At 36.5% G+C, this 14,354-nt stretch overlaps 1 pseudogene; it reads left to right on the top strand.

Moving 5' to 3' along the window:
* The first annotated feature begins 718 nt into the window (after positions 1-718).
* On the top strand, positions 719-14,087 carry LOC120181809 (annotated as a pseudogene).
* The last annotated feature ends 267 nt before the right edge of the window (positions 14,088-14,354 follow it).

The raw sequence follows: 14,354 nt of genomic DNA, 5'->3' as shown, positions 1-14,354 counted from the left end.
TTTGAAGGAACAGTCTTCATGGAACCACATGGAGAGGCTATCGCAAGCTTACAGGAGGATGGGAACACAATAGAGTTTAATTAGGATGCACTAATTGTCTTTCATTTCCTCACCCCAAAAAAATGAAACATACTTTGAACTCAGTGGCATTGTCTCTAAAGTGGAAACTGCAAAGACTGAAACATACTTTGTGGTTTAATCCTACACGTGCGAGGCATTCAGATGGTTAAAATCCAACAAATAAATAGGTCATTTGTAGTTGATTCAGGCTGTAGTACATCAAAACACAAGAGATGTGCAGCATGGATGGACCGAAGTAGAAGCGGGTGGGAAATGTAGTTACCCTTAAAAATTTTAAATTATTTATTGATAATATGTTTTTATTACTAAAATTTTATAAATTTGTTATTCCTTCAAATTTTATAAGATCGTCATCTCTAGCATAAAATCTTACGTTCGTCCCTAAAAGTACCCATATTTGAGAGTAGAGATAAATATAAAAAAAATTATAATAAGAAATCAATGTTTCATGAACCACTCTGCCTAAAGGTTTGAAAAAAAGTAATCTAGTCAAACAAAAGGTTTTACAAAAGTTAATTAATTAAGCAAGTAAAAGATTCAACTAATCAAGTTTTACCTACACAAAAAAGGATATAATAATAAGTAATTTTAAGCAAAATGGGTCAATTCCCCATTCATCAATACTGCATTTAATACAATGCTTGAGATGGTGATTATTGTCTCATTGAATCTGGAACTACCAAAGCCCATTAGGTAATTAATTATATTGGAAAATACTAATTTGCACCAACACCTAATTGCCTTTTGACATTCAAAAGTGAGTCCTAATTATTCAATCTCATCATAGAAATTTTCGTTCAAACTATGAGCTCAACACCTATAATTTGTCATTTGGTATCAAGAAATAATTGTGTGCACACTTACGTTCCTTAATCCTTATTTGTTTATAGATAGAATGGACAAATGATCTTTAAACTATACTGAAGTGATTTTTTTATCACTAAACTTATTGTGCGCTATAAAATACTGACAGATTTTGATAAGTGTTTACGCAACAAAGTCGTCACGAGGGTCACGGGATGGACCAAACGCCTCTTGTCCTATGGAAGCGAGAGGTCTTCTTAAATTAGGTAACCCAAGCCTTACCACAATATGCAATGTCGTGTTATCTCCTCCCAGAATAGTTGCTTGATGAGATGACCTCTGTCATGCGTCATTTTTGGTGGACCGGGAAAATTTCAGAACGAGAATGGCCTCTTATAGCTTGGACTACTATTTGTAAACAGAGGGGATAAGGAGGAGTAGGATTACGAAGATCTTTAGTCGTTCAATTTGACTATGGTTGGCAAATAGATTTGGCTTCTTATCTCAAATCCTGATTGCTTATTATCTAGAGTGTTACGAGCAAAATACTTCCCTAAGAGTGACCTTCTTAATGCACCTATTGGTAATAGGAGCTCGTATGCATGGAAAGGTATTCATAAGACACTTCAGACGCTTAAAGGATTTTTCTACTAGCGGATAGGGAATGATAGCAATCTAAACTTTCTCCGGGACAGTTAGGACAGATAAAAAGTTGCGCCTATTTTAGGTGACTAGTTTGCACTTCCTATTAATTTTTCAAGGATTCTTTGTTCCAGAAAGATGGGTGTAACGTCCCGATTTTCGGGTTAGTACTTTCGAGTAAACCCGAATGGGTTTTAAATGGCCTAAGGAAACATTAATGAGTTTTGGACTAAGGTATAATTGTTTTGATTTGGGCTTGAGCCCAATAAGGTTAAAAAATGTATTTTTAAAGTGTGCATCAAATATGGAGGACTATGAGTGCAATTTTCCCTAGCTTGGTCAGAAGGTTGAATTCTTTTAATTGCTTGGTGAAGTCACGACAGAAACATATCACCATTTTGAAAGAGCTCTTGCACCTATTTTTTTCTTCACCATTCTCTTGTCTTATTCTTCATTTCTTCTTGAGTGGTAAGAACACAACGGTGGGAACTTGTTAGTGCTCATCTATAATATGAAATTAAAAATGTAAGATTTAGAATCATTTTCTCAAGAGCTTCAAAATGAGCTCTCAACCTTGAGGTTTTTGCGAGAAAACATGGTCGAGCTCCCCCACAACACATGATCGGATACCAGTGGCAGATCCAAAAATTTATAAATAAGGGTCTAAAATTTTAATTTTCTTTTTTTTTAAATAATGGGAGTGTAATTTTTTTTTTATTTTTTCCATTTTTCTTTAACATATTATACTAAATTTCACTTTTTTTTCTTAAATAATGGGGATGCACTTGGCCCCTAGGGTGCTTAGTGCATCCGCCCTTGTCGGATACTGCCAGCAGTGCCCGGAGAAAGTTAGATGGCCAAACCACGAATTGGGATCTCCTCCTCCACTTTACTTCAACGCCGGCATGTTCGTTTATCACCTGAATCTTGTTACTTAGAGTTAAACTATTGGAAACGCTAGAAGTCACAGCTCCTACATCATTTACCGAGCAGGTTTTGCTTGAAAAAAACTTTTTCCCCCTGTTCTTTTTTTACATTAATGGTGTTTTTTTAATGATAAATTTAATTTGGGTTTTGGTTTTTTTTGGGGGAAACTGCAGGATTTTCTCAATATGTTCTTCAGGGAAATTTATATGCCTATCCCATTGGTTTACAACCTTGTTTTGGCCCTCCTATGGCGCCACCCTAGAAATGTAGAGCCTGACAAAGTGAAGGACGTTCATTATTGTGCTAAGGTAATATTTATCTTAACCCTAAATCCTAACTTCTAGATTTTAATGTCTTATTATAGAATAGTATAGGGTGATAATAGACATTTTATATCGTAGAGGATATAATTGGAGGTACTATTTATTAGTTGTCATGTAAAATTATTAGTTGTCATATAATTAATAATAGTTGTATAATGCATAATAATGGTTCATAATGCATTATAAGTTAGCAACAATAATGATTCATAGTTGGCACTAATAATGGTTGAAAAGTGATATGGCAAAATCTCACATTTAGTCATTGTAATTTAAGGTATTTTTAAGATTAGTCCTTAAAGCTTCTACTATAAATACCCTAGCTCATTTAGCTTCAAAACCATCCCAAAGCATTCTAGCTTTCTTCCAATGCTAGAGAGAATTTAGAGAGTTTCTTGAGAGTTGTTTTCTCCTTTTTATCAAGAGAGAATTATCATTGTTTTCTCCTTGGTAGATCGAGAGAGGTTGTAATTCCTATTTTCTCATAGTGAAATTCTTCTATCGTTGCCCGTGATTTTTACCCTATATTATTTAGGGGTTTTCCATGTAAATTTTGTGTCTTCTTTATTTTCATTTTTATTTTCTCAAATTATCAGTTGCGATTTTGCTCTATCCGATAGCCGTCTTCCGTAATAATTGGTATCCGAGCCAGATTTGAGTGTGTAATATCTGCTTATTGTCTTTGTGGTTGCCACCAAAAGGTGGATCCTCCAACATAAGAAAGTAAGAAGGTATTACCCATTCTTTGAAGGTTCCAGAGAACTATTCACGATAGTGAAATAGTGAGAGTTATCCGTAATAGAAGCTATGACAACGAAATTTGATATTGAAAAATTTAATGGGAGAAATTTCTCATTGTGGAAATTGAAGATGAAGGTCATCCTGAGGAAAGACGGTTGTCTAGCAGCTATCAGTGAAAGGCCAGTAGATTTCACAGAAGACAACAAATAGATCGAAATGGACGGGAGTGCTATGGCAAATTTTCATCTGGCATTAGCAGATGAAGTATTGTCAAGCATCGAGGAAAAGAAGACAGCTAAGGAGATATGAGATCATCTCACCAAATTGTACGAGGCCACATCGTTGCACAATAAAATTTTCCGTAAGAGAAAATTGTACACTCTCCGGATGCCAGAATTTACTTCAGTGACAGAGCACTTAAATACACTTAACACTTTATTTTCTCAGCTTACATCCTTAAGCTGTAAAATAGGAGAACAAGAACGTGCTGAACTTCTACTTCAAAGTCTACCGGATTCGTATGATCAACTCATTATCAACTTGACAAACAGTAATTTCACCAGTCTATTCTTCGACGACGTTGCAACTGCTATTCTACAAGAAGATAATCAGCGCAAGAATAAGGAAGACAGACAAGTAAATCTACAACAAGCAGAAGCGTTGACAATGATGAGAGGGATATCAATAGAACGTGGCCAAAGCAGCAGTCACAAATATGGTAGATCGAAGTCGAGAAACAAGAAGAATTTAAAGTGCTATAATTGTGGAAAAAAAGGGTCACTTGAAGAAGGATTGTTGGAGTCTAAATAAAAACTCCAATCCACAAGGTAATACCGCAAACACTTCAGATGATGGAGATGCTCTATGCTGTGAAGAGTCAACCACCGTGGGAGGTAGAAAAAGATATGCAGATATATGGCTCATTGATTCGGGAGCAACATATCACATGACCTCAAGAAGAGAATGGTTCCATCATTATGAATCTGTCTCAGGAGGATCAGTGTATAGTTGCAATGATCATGCCTTAGAGATCGTTGGAGTGGGAACCATCAAATTGAAGATGTATGATGGAACAATCAAAGTTATTCGAGATGTGCGGCACGTGAAAGGCCTGAAGAAAAATTTATTATCCTACGGATTGTTGGATAATAATGCAAGCAAGATTGAAACACGGAAAGGAATCATGAAGGTGTTCTGTGGAGCGCTTGTGGTGCTGAAAGGCGAAAAGATAGAAGCAAACTTGTACATGCTGAAGGGATAGACTTTGCTAGAAGCAGAAGCCTCTATTGCCTCATATAGTTCAGATTCTGCAATGCTATGGCATCAGAAACTTAGACACATGTCAGAACAAGGAATGAAAGTTCTTGTGGAGCAAAAGCTACTTACAGGCTTAACAAAGGTATCAATTACTTTGTGTGAGCATTGCATAACAAGTAAGCAGCACCGATTGAAATTCAACACACCAAATTCTAGAGGCAAAAATGTTCTAGAATTGGTTCATTCTGACGTATGGCAAGCACCAGTTATATCCCTAGGTGGAGCAAAATACTTTGTCTCATTTATTGATGACTACTCTAGGAGATGTTGGGTGTATCCTATTAAGAAGAAGTTAGATGCGTTTTCAACTTTCAAAATATTCAAAGCGCGGGTGGAACTTGATTCTGGAAATAAGATCAAGTGTTTCAGAACAGATAATGGAGGAGAATACACAAGCGAAGAATTTGATGACTTTTGCAGGAAAGAATGCATCAAAAGACAGTTCAAAGTGGCAAACACTCCTCAACAAAATGGAGTGGCAGAGCGGATGAACAGAACCTTATTAGAAAGAACAAGAGCAATGTTAAGGGATGCAGGCCTAGAAAAATCATTCTGGGCAAAAGTAGTCAATACCGCCTGTTATTTGGTGAATCGAGCTCCATCAAGTGCAATAGAGCTGAAGACACCAATGGAGATGTGGAATGGTAAACCAGCTGATTATTCAAACCTCCATGTATTTGGAAGTATTGTGTACGTGATGTATAACTCCCAAGAAATCTCAAAGCTGGATCCAAAATCCAGGAAATACAAATTATTGGGGTATGTTGATGGTGTAAAGGGGTATCGCTTGTGGGATCCCACTGCCCGTAAAGTGATAATTAACAGGGATGTTATCTTTGTAGAAGATAAGCTACAAAGAAAAGAAGAAGATGGTAGCGCTGAAAAATCAGAGACTACACAGATACATATGGAAAAGGAGTTTGAACAAGGAGATTCTTTTGAAGCAGAACCAGCACATGATGAACAAGAACCAGAGAGTTCTGAAGCTCAAACAACTCGTCAATCAGATCGTGTGAGAAGATGTTCCAATTGGCACTCAGATTATGTTATAGAAGGTAATATTGCATACTGCCTTTTAACAGAAGACGGTGAGCCATCAACATACCAGGAGGGAATAAACAGCTCAGATGTTTCACTGTGGATGATGGCGATGCAAGAAGAAATCGAAGCCCTTCATAAAAATAATACATGAGACCTTGTGCCACTACCACAAAGAAGAAAGGCAATTAGGAACAATTGGGTCTTCAAAATCAAGCGAAATGGTGACAATCAAGTTGAGAGGTATCGTGCAAGACTGGTGGTCAAAGGATATGCTCAAAAAGAAGGTATTGATTTCAATGAAATATTTTCTCCTGTGGTTCGACTAACAACAGTTCGAGTAGTTTTGGCAATGTATGCTACATTGGACTTACATCTAGTGCAGCTAGATGTTAAAACAGCTTTTCTTCATGGAAATCTTTAAGAAGAAATTTATATGCTCCAGCCTGAAGGTTTTGAAGAAAAAGAAAAGAAGAACTTGGTTTGCAGGTTGAACAAATCTCTGTACGGTCTGAAGCAGGCACCGAGGTATTGGTATAAGAGATTTGATTCCTTCATTATGTGCCTTGGATATAACAAACTTAATGCAGACCCTTGTGCTTATTTCAAGAGGTCTGGTGATAACGATTTTGTTATATTACTGTTGTATATGGATGACATGTTGGTTGCAAGACCCAACAAAGATCATATTGAAGAATTGAAGGCACAACTGGCTAGGGAATTTGAAATGAAGGACTTGGGATCAGAAAACAAGATTCTAGGGATGTAAATTCACCGAGACATAAGTAATAGGAAGATTTGACTTTCACAAAAGAATTACTTAAAGAAGATCTTGTCACGATTCAGCATGCAAGATTGTAAGCCAATTTCTACCCCTCTTCCTATTAACTTCAAATTATCCTCCAGTATGAGTCCTAGCAGTGAAGAAGAGATGATGGAGATGTCTCGAGTATCGTATGCATCGGCAGTGGGAAGTTTAATGTTCGTTATGATATGCACAAGACCAGACATTGCACAAGCAGTGGGAGTGATTAGTCGGTATATGGCGAATCCAGTCAAAGAGCATTGGAATATAGTAAAGAGGATCCTGAGATATATCAAAGGGACCTCAAATATTGCATTATGTTACGGAGGATCAAATTTACTTATCAATGGGTATGTTGATTCTGACTATGCAGGGGATTTGGATAAAAGCAAATCTACTACAGGATATGTGTTTAAAGTTGTTGGTGGAGCTGTAAGATGGCTTTCAAAATTACAGTCAGTTGTGGCTACATCCACAACAGAAGCAGAATATGTAGCATCTACACAAGCCAGTAAAGAAGAAATTTGGTTGAAGATGCTATTAGAGGAGCTTGGGCACAATCAAGAGTATGTCTCTATGTTTTGTGATAGTCAAAGCGCCTTGCATCTAGCAAGGAATACAACATTTCATTCAAGGACAAAGCACATTCGAGTTTAATACCATTTCATTCTTGAAAAGGTTGAAGAAGGACGGTAGATATGCAGAAGATCCATACCAAAGATTGTTACAGAAGACGGTTATCGGATAGAGCAAAATCGTAACTGATAATTTGGGAAAATAAAAATGAAGATAAAAGAGATACAAAATTTACGTGAAAAACCCCTAAATAATATAAGGTAAAAACCACGGGAAACGGTAGAAGAATTTCACTATGAGAAAATAGGAATTACAACCTCTCTCAATCTACCAAGGAGAAAACAATGATAATTCTCTCTTGATAAAAAAAGGAGAAAACAACTCTCAAGAAACTCTCTAAATTCTCTAGTATTTGAAGAAAGCTAGAATGCTTTGGGATGGTTTTGAAGCTAAATGAGCTAGGGTATTTATAGTTAAAACTTAAGGACTAATCTTGTAAATACCCTAAAATTAAAGTGACTAAATTGGGTATTTTACCCTTGCTATTTTTCAACAATTTTGGCTCCTAATTAATTTTTAGCCGCCCATGTGTTAGACATTCAACAATTAGCCGCCCATGTGTTGCCTCTTTCTTAGACTTTCAATAATCTCCCACTTGAAGATTTGATTGGAACAATCATATCTTCACACCATTCTTTCTACCTTGTACCTTCATGTTGCTTATGTTTCTGTCAGGCCACAAGAGGATCGGCACCGGGTAAATTTATCAGCGTTGATCGTCTTCGTCATGAAATCTGCTATGTTGTCTTTGGTATGGATCTTCTACATATCTACCGTTCCTTCTTCCACTTTTTCACGAAGGAAATGGTATTGAACTCGTATGTGCTTTTTCCTTGAATGAAATGTTGGATTCCTTGCTAGATGCAAGGCGCTTTGATTGTCACAAAACAAAGAGACATACTCTTGATTGTGCCCAAGCTCCTCCAATAACATCTTCAACCAAATTGTTTCTTTACTGGCTTGTGTAGCTGCTACATATTTTGTCTCTATTGTGTATGTAACCACAATTGACTGCAATTTTGAAACCCAGCTTACAGATCCACCAGCAACTTTGAACACATATCATGTTGTAGATTTGCTTTTATCCAAATCCCCTGCATAGTCAGAATCAACATACCCATTGATAAGTAAATTTGATCCTCCGTAACATAATGTAACATTTGAGGTCCCTTTGATGTATCTCAGGATCCTCTTTACTGTATTCCAATGCTCTTTGCATGTACCGACTAACCACTCCCACTGCTTGTGCAATGTCTGGTCTTGTGCATATCATATCGAATATCAAACTTCCCACTGCCGATGTATATGGTACTCGAGACATCTCCATCCTCTCTTCTTCACTGCTAGGACTCATACTGGAGGATAATTTGAAGTTAATAGGAAGATGGGTAGAAATTGGCTTACAATCTTGCATGTTGAATCGTGACAAGATTTTCTTCAAGTAATTCTTTTGTGAAAGCCAAATCTTCCTATTACTTCTGTCTCGGTGAATTTGCATCCCTAGAATCTTGTTTGCTAATCCCAAGTCCTTCATTTCAAATTCCCTAGCCAGTTGTGCCTTCAATTTTTCAATATGATCTTTGTTGGGTCCTGCAACCAACATGTCATCCACATACAACAGCAATATAACAAAATCGTTATCACCAGACCTCTTGAAATAAGCACAAGGGTCTGCATTAAGTCTGTTGTATCCAAGGCACATAATGAAGGAATCAAATCTCTTATACCAACACCTCGGCGTCTGCTTTAGACCGTACAGATATTTGTTCAACCTGCAAACCAAGTTCTTCTTTTCTTTTTCTTCAAAACCTTCAGGCTGGAGCATATAAATCTCTTCTTCAAGATTTCCATGAAGAAAAGCTGTTTTAACATCTAGCTGCTCTAGATGTAAATTCAATGTAGCACATATTGCCAAGACTACTCGAACTGTTGTTAGTCGAACCACAGGAGAAAATATTTCATTGAAATCAATACCTTCTTTTTGAGCATATCCTTTGACCACCAGTCTTGCACGATACCTCTCAACTTGATCGTCACCATTTCGCTTGATTTTGAAGAGCCATTTGTTACCAATTGGCTTCCTTCCTTGTGGTAGTGGCACAAGGTCCCATGTATAATTTTTATGAAGGGCTTCGATTTCTTCTTGCATCGCCATCATCCACAGTGAAGCATCTAAGCTGTTTATTGCCTCCTGGTATGTTGATGGCTCACCATCCTCTGTTAAAAGGCAATATGCAATATTTCCTTCTATAATATAATCTGAGTGCCAATTGGGACGTCTTCTCACACGATCTGATTGACGAGTTGTTGGAACTTCATAACTCTCTGGTTCTTGTTCATCATGTGCTGGTTCTGCTTTAGAAGAATCTCCTTGTTCAAACTCCTTTTCCACATGTATCTGTGTAGTTTCTGACTTTTCAGCGCTATCATCGTCTTCTTTTCTTTATAGCTTATCTTCTACAAAGATAACATCCCTACTAATGATCACTTTGCGGGCAGTGGGATCCCACAAGCTATACCCCTTTACTCCATCAGCATACCCTAAGAATTTTCATTTCTTGGATTTTGGATCTAGCTTTGAAATTTCTTGGGAGTTGTACATCACGTACACAATACTTCCAAATACATGGAGGTTTGAATAATCAACTGGTTTACCAGTCCATATCTCCATTGGTGTCTTCAACTCTATTGCACTTGATGGAGCTCGATTCACCAAATAACAGGCGGTATTGACTGCTTCTGCATAGAATGATTTTTCTAGGCCTACATCCCTCAACATTGCTCTTGTTCTTTCTAACAAGGTTCTGTTCATCCGCTCTTCCACTCTATTTTGTTGAGGAGTGTTCGCCACTGTGAACTGTCTTTGATGCCTTCTTTCCTGCAAAAGTCATCAAATTCTTCGCTTGTGTATTCTCCTCCATTATCTATTCTGAAACACTTGATCTTATTTCCAGAATCAAGTTCCACCCGCACTTTGAAGTTTTTGAAAGTTAAAAACACATCTGACTTCTTCTTAATAGGGTACACCCAACATCTCCTGGAGTAGTCATCAATAAATGAGACAAAATATTTTGCTCCCCTAGGGATGTACCTGGTGCTTGCCATACGTCAGAGTGAACCAATTCTAGAACATTTTTTCCTCTAGAATTTGACGTGTTGAATTTCAACCGGTGCTGCTTACTTGTTATACAATGCTCACACAAAGGAAGTGATACATTTGTTAAGCCGGGAAGTAGCTTTTGCTCCACAAGGACTTTCATTCCTTGTTCTGACATGTGTCCAAGTTTCTGATGCCATAGCATTGCAGAATCTGAACTACATGAGGCAACAGAGGCTTCTTCTTCTTCTAGCAAAGTCTCTCCCTTCAGTATGTACAAGTTTGCTGTTATCTTTTCTCCTTTCAGCACCACAAGCGCTCCACGGAACACCTTCATGATTCCTTTCCGTGTTTCAATCTTGCTTGCATTATTATCCAACAATCCGTAGGATAATAAATTTTTCTTTAGGCATTTCACATGCCGCACATCTCGAACAACTTTAATTGTTCCATCATACATCTTCAATTTGATGGTTCCCACGCCAACGATCTCCAAGGCATGATCATTGCAACTATACACAGATTCTCATGAGATAGGTTCATAATGATGGAACCATTCTCTTCTTGAGGTCATGTGATATGTTGCTCCTGAATCAATGAGCCATATATCTGCAAATCTTTTTCTACCTTCCACGGTGGTTGACGCTTCACAGCATAGAGCATCTCCATCATCTGAAGTGTTTGCAGTATTGCCTTGTGGATTGGAGTTTTTATTTAAACTCCAACAATCCTTCTTTAAGTGACCCTTCTTTCCACAGTTGTAACACTTTAAATTCTTCTTGCTCCTCGACTTCGGTCTACCGTGTTTGTGGCTGCTGCTTTGGCCACGTTCTGTTGATCTCCCTCTCATCGTTGTCATCATTATCATCGTTGTCAACGCTTCTGCTTGTTGCAGATTTACTTATCTGTCTTTCTTGTTCTTACGCCGATTTTCTTCTTGTAGAACAGCAACTGCAACATCATCAAAGACTAGACTGGTGACATTATTGTTTGTTAAATTGATGATGAGTTGATCATATGAATCCGGTAGACTTTGAAGTAGAAGTTCAACACATTCTTGTTCTCCTATTTTACAGCTTAAGGATGTAAGCTGAGAAAATAAAGTATTTAATGTATTTAAGTGCTCCGTCACTGAAGTGGATTCTAGCATACGGAGAGTGTACAATTTTCTTTTAAGGAAAATTTTATTGTACAATGATGTGGCCTCGTACAATTTGGTGAAATGGTCACATATCTCCTTAGTTGTCTTCTTCTCCTCGATACTTGACAATACTTCATCTGCTAATGCTAGATGAAAGTTTTTCATATCATTCCCGTCCATTTCGATCCATTTGTTGTCATCTGTGAAATCTACCGGTCTTTCACTGATAGCTGCTAGACACCCGTCTTTACTCAGGATGGCCTTCATCTTTAATTTCCACAATGAGAAATTTCTCCCATTGAATTTTTCAATATCAAATTTCGTTGCCATATCTTTAATTACGGATAGCTCCCACTATTTCACTATCGTGAATAGTTCTCTGGAACCTTCAAAGAATGGGTAATACCTTCTTACTTTCTTATGTTTGAGGATCCACCTTTTGGTGGCAACCACAAAGACAATAAGCAGATATTACACACTCTAATCTAGCTCGGATACCAATTGTTGCGGAAGACGGCTATCGGATAGAGCAAAATCGCAACTGATAATTTGAGAAAATAAAAATGAAGATAAAAGAGATACAAAATTTATTTGGAAAACCCCTAAATAATATAAGGTAAAAACCACGGGCAACGGTAGAAGAATTTCACTATGAGAAAATAGGAATTACAACATCTCTCAATCTACCAAGGAGAAAACAATGATAATTCTCTCTTGATAAAAAAAAGAAAACAACTCTCAAGAAACTCTCTAAATTCTCTAGTATTTGAAGATAGCTAGAATGTTTTGGGATGGTTTTGAAGCTAAATGAGCTAGGGTATTTATAGTTGAAACTTAAGGACTAATCTTGTAAATACCCTAAAATTAAAGTAACTAAATTGGGTATTTTACCCTTGCTAATTTTCAACAATTTTGGCTCCTAATTAATTTTTAGCCGCCCATATGTTAGACATTCAACAATTAGCCGCCCATGTGTTACCTCTTTCTTAGACTTTCAACAAAGACAACATAGCAGATTTCATGACGAAGGCGATCAACGCTGATAAATTTACCTGGTGTTGATCCTCTTATGGCCTATCAGAAACGTAAGCAACATGAAGGTACAAGGTAGAAATAATGGTGTGAAGATATGATTATTCTAATCAAATCTTCAAGTGGGAGATTATTAGTTGTCATGCAAAATTATTAGTTGTCATACAACTAATAATAGTTGTATAATGCATAATAATGGTTCATAATGCATTGTAAGTTGGCAACAATAATGATTCATAGTTGGCACTAATAATGGTTGAAAAGACGTAAGCAACATGAAGGTACAAGGTAGAAAGAATGGTGTGAAGATATGATTATTCTAATCAAATCTTCAAGTGGGAGATTATTAGTTGTCATGCAAAATTATTAGTTGTCATACAACTAATAATAGTTGTATAATGCATAATAATGGTTCATAATGCATTGTAAGTTGGCAACAATAATGGTTCATAGTTGGCACTAATAATGGTTGAAAAGTGATATGGCAAAATCTCACATTTAGTCATTGTAATTTAGGATATTTTCAAGATTAGTCCTTAAAGCTTCTACTATAAATACCCTTGCTCATTTAGCTTCAAAACCATCCCAAAGCATTCTAGCTTTCTTCCATTACTAGATATAATTTAGAGAGTTTCTTGAGAGTTGTTTTCTCATTTTTATTAAGAGAGAATTATCATTGTTTTCTTCTTGGTAGATCGAGAGAGGTTGTAATTCCTATTTTCTCATAGTGAAATTCTTCTACCGTTGCCCGTGGTTTTTACCCTATATTATTTAGGGGTTTTCCACGTAAATTTTGTGTCTTCTTTATCTTCATTTTTATTTTCTCAAATTATCAGTTGCGATTTTGCTCTATCCGATAGCCGTCTTCTGCAACACTATTGTTTTCGGTATAAAATTTCCTATAAAAGTAGAAAATGTCCTACCTTTGAGTGGAATTTGAACTATTGATTTACTTAATTGAATGTAACGAATTAAGTTTATAACGGAATCTAAAACTTAATTACTGATCTAATTTGTGTACCTCTACAAAGTAGACCTCAATAGTGAACTGAAGAATAATGGGAGCAAGTGATTGAGTTCATAGTTGTTCATATAAACGTTTGTGTCTAATATATGTGATCGCCGTCAAAAATACTTTTAAATCCATTGCTAGTAGTATTATACTGATATTATAAATACATTATGGTTGTAGGGATCAAAGCCATGGAGGTACACAGGGAAGGAAAAGAACATGGAGAGAGAAGACAAAAAGATGTTGGTGAAGAAATGGTGGGATGTTTATGAAGATGAATCTCTTGATTACAAGAATGCTTCCATTACTGAACCTAAAGATTTGAACTTTATTCTCTCCGTTTACTGAAGATGGTGATGTTGTTACACACCAATGGAGTGCTACATCAGCAGCTTAAGCAGTTCGTATTATCTGATGCCACGTGTTTTGGGAACTATTAATCTAATATTTGCACACTTAAACCAGTCTTTAAATGATATATATTATTTTTCATATATAGCGTTTAATGTTTTGTTTTAAGTTTTTGAAGGTTCAGTAGTGTTGGTGTTTTAAAATATGGACTCTTATAATATTGGAAATAAATAAGTGATGTTCTCTAATAATATTTATGCTTTATCTACGTACGATGGACCTTGATCAGTAAAAAGGTTTCCTTTAACTATTTTGAATTTATAAAAATACTCGTGATTAATAATTTATTTAAAGTTTAAGGGCTTAAATAAAAATTAAACACTTTTACTAACGTGTCATTTACATCCAAC

This window comes from Hibiscus syriacus, unplaced genomic scaffold, assembly GCF_006381635.1.
Source record: "Hibiscus syriacus cultivar Baekdansim isolate YM2019G1 unplaced genomic scaffold, ASM638163v2 tig00112535_pilon, whole genome shotgun sequence".
In the NCBI taxonomy this organism is placed as follows: domain Eukaryota; kingdom Viridiplantae; phylum Streptophyta; class Magnoliopsida; order Malvales; family Malvaceae; genus Hibiscus; species Hibiscus syriacus.
The sequence above is the reverse complement of the archived record's forward strand: the minus strand, read 5'-3'. Positions and strand labels throughout refer to the sequence as shown.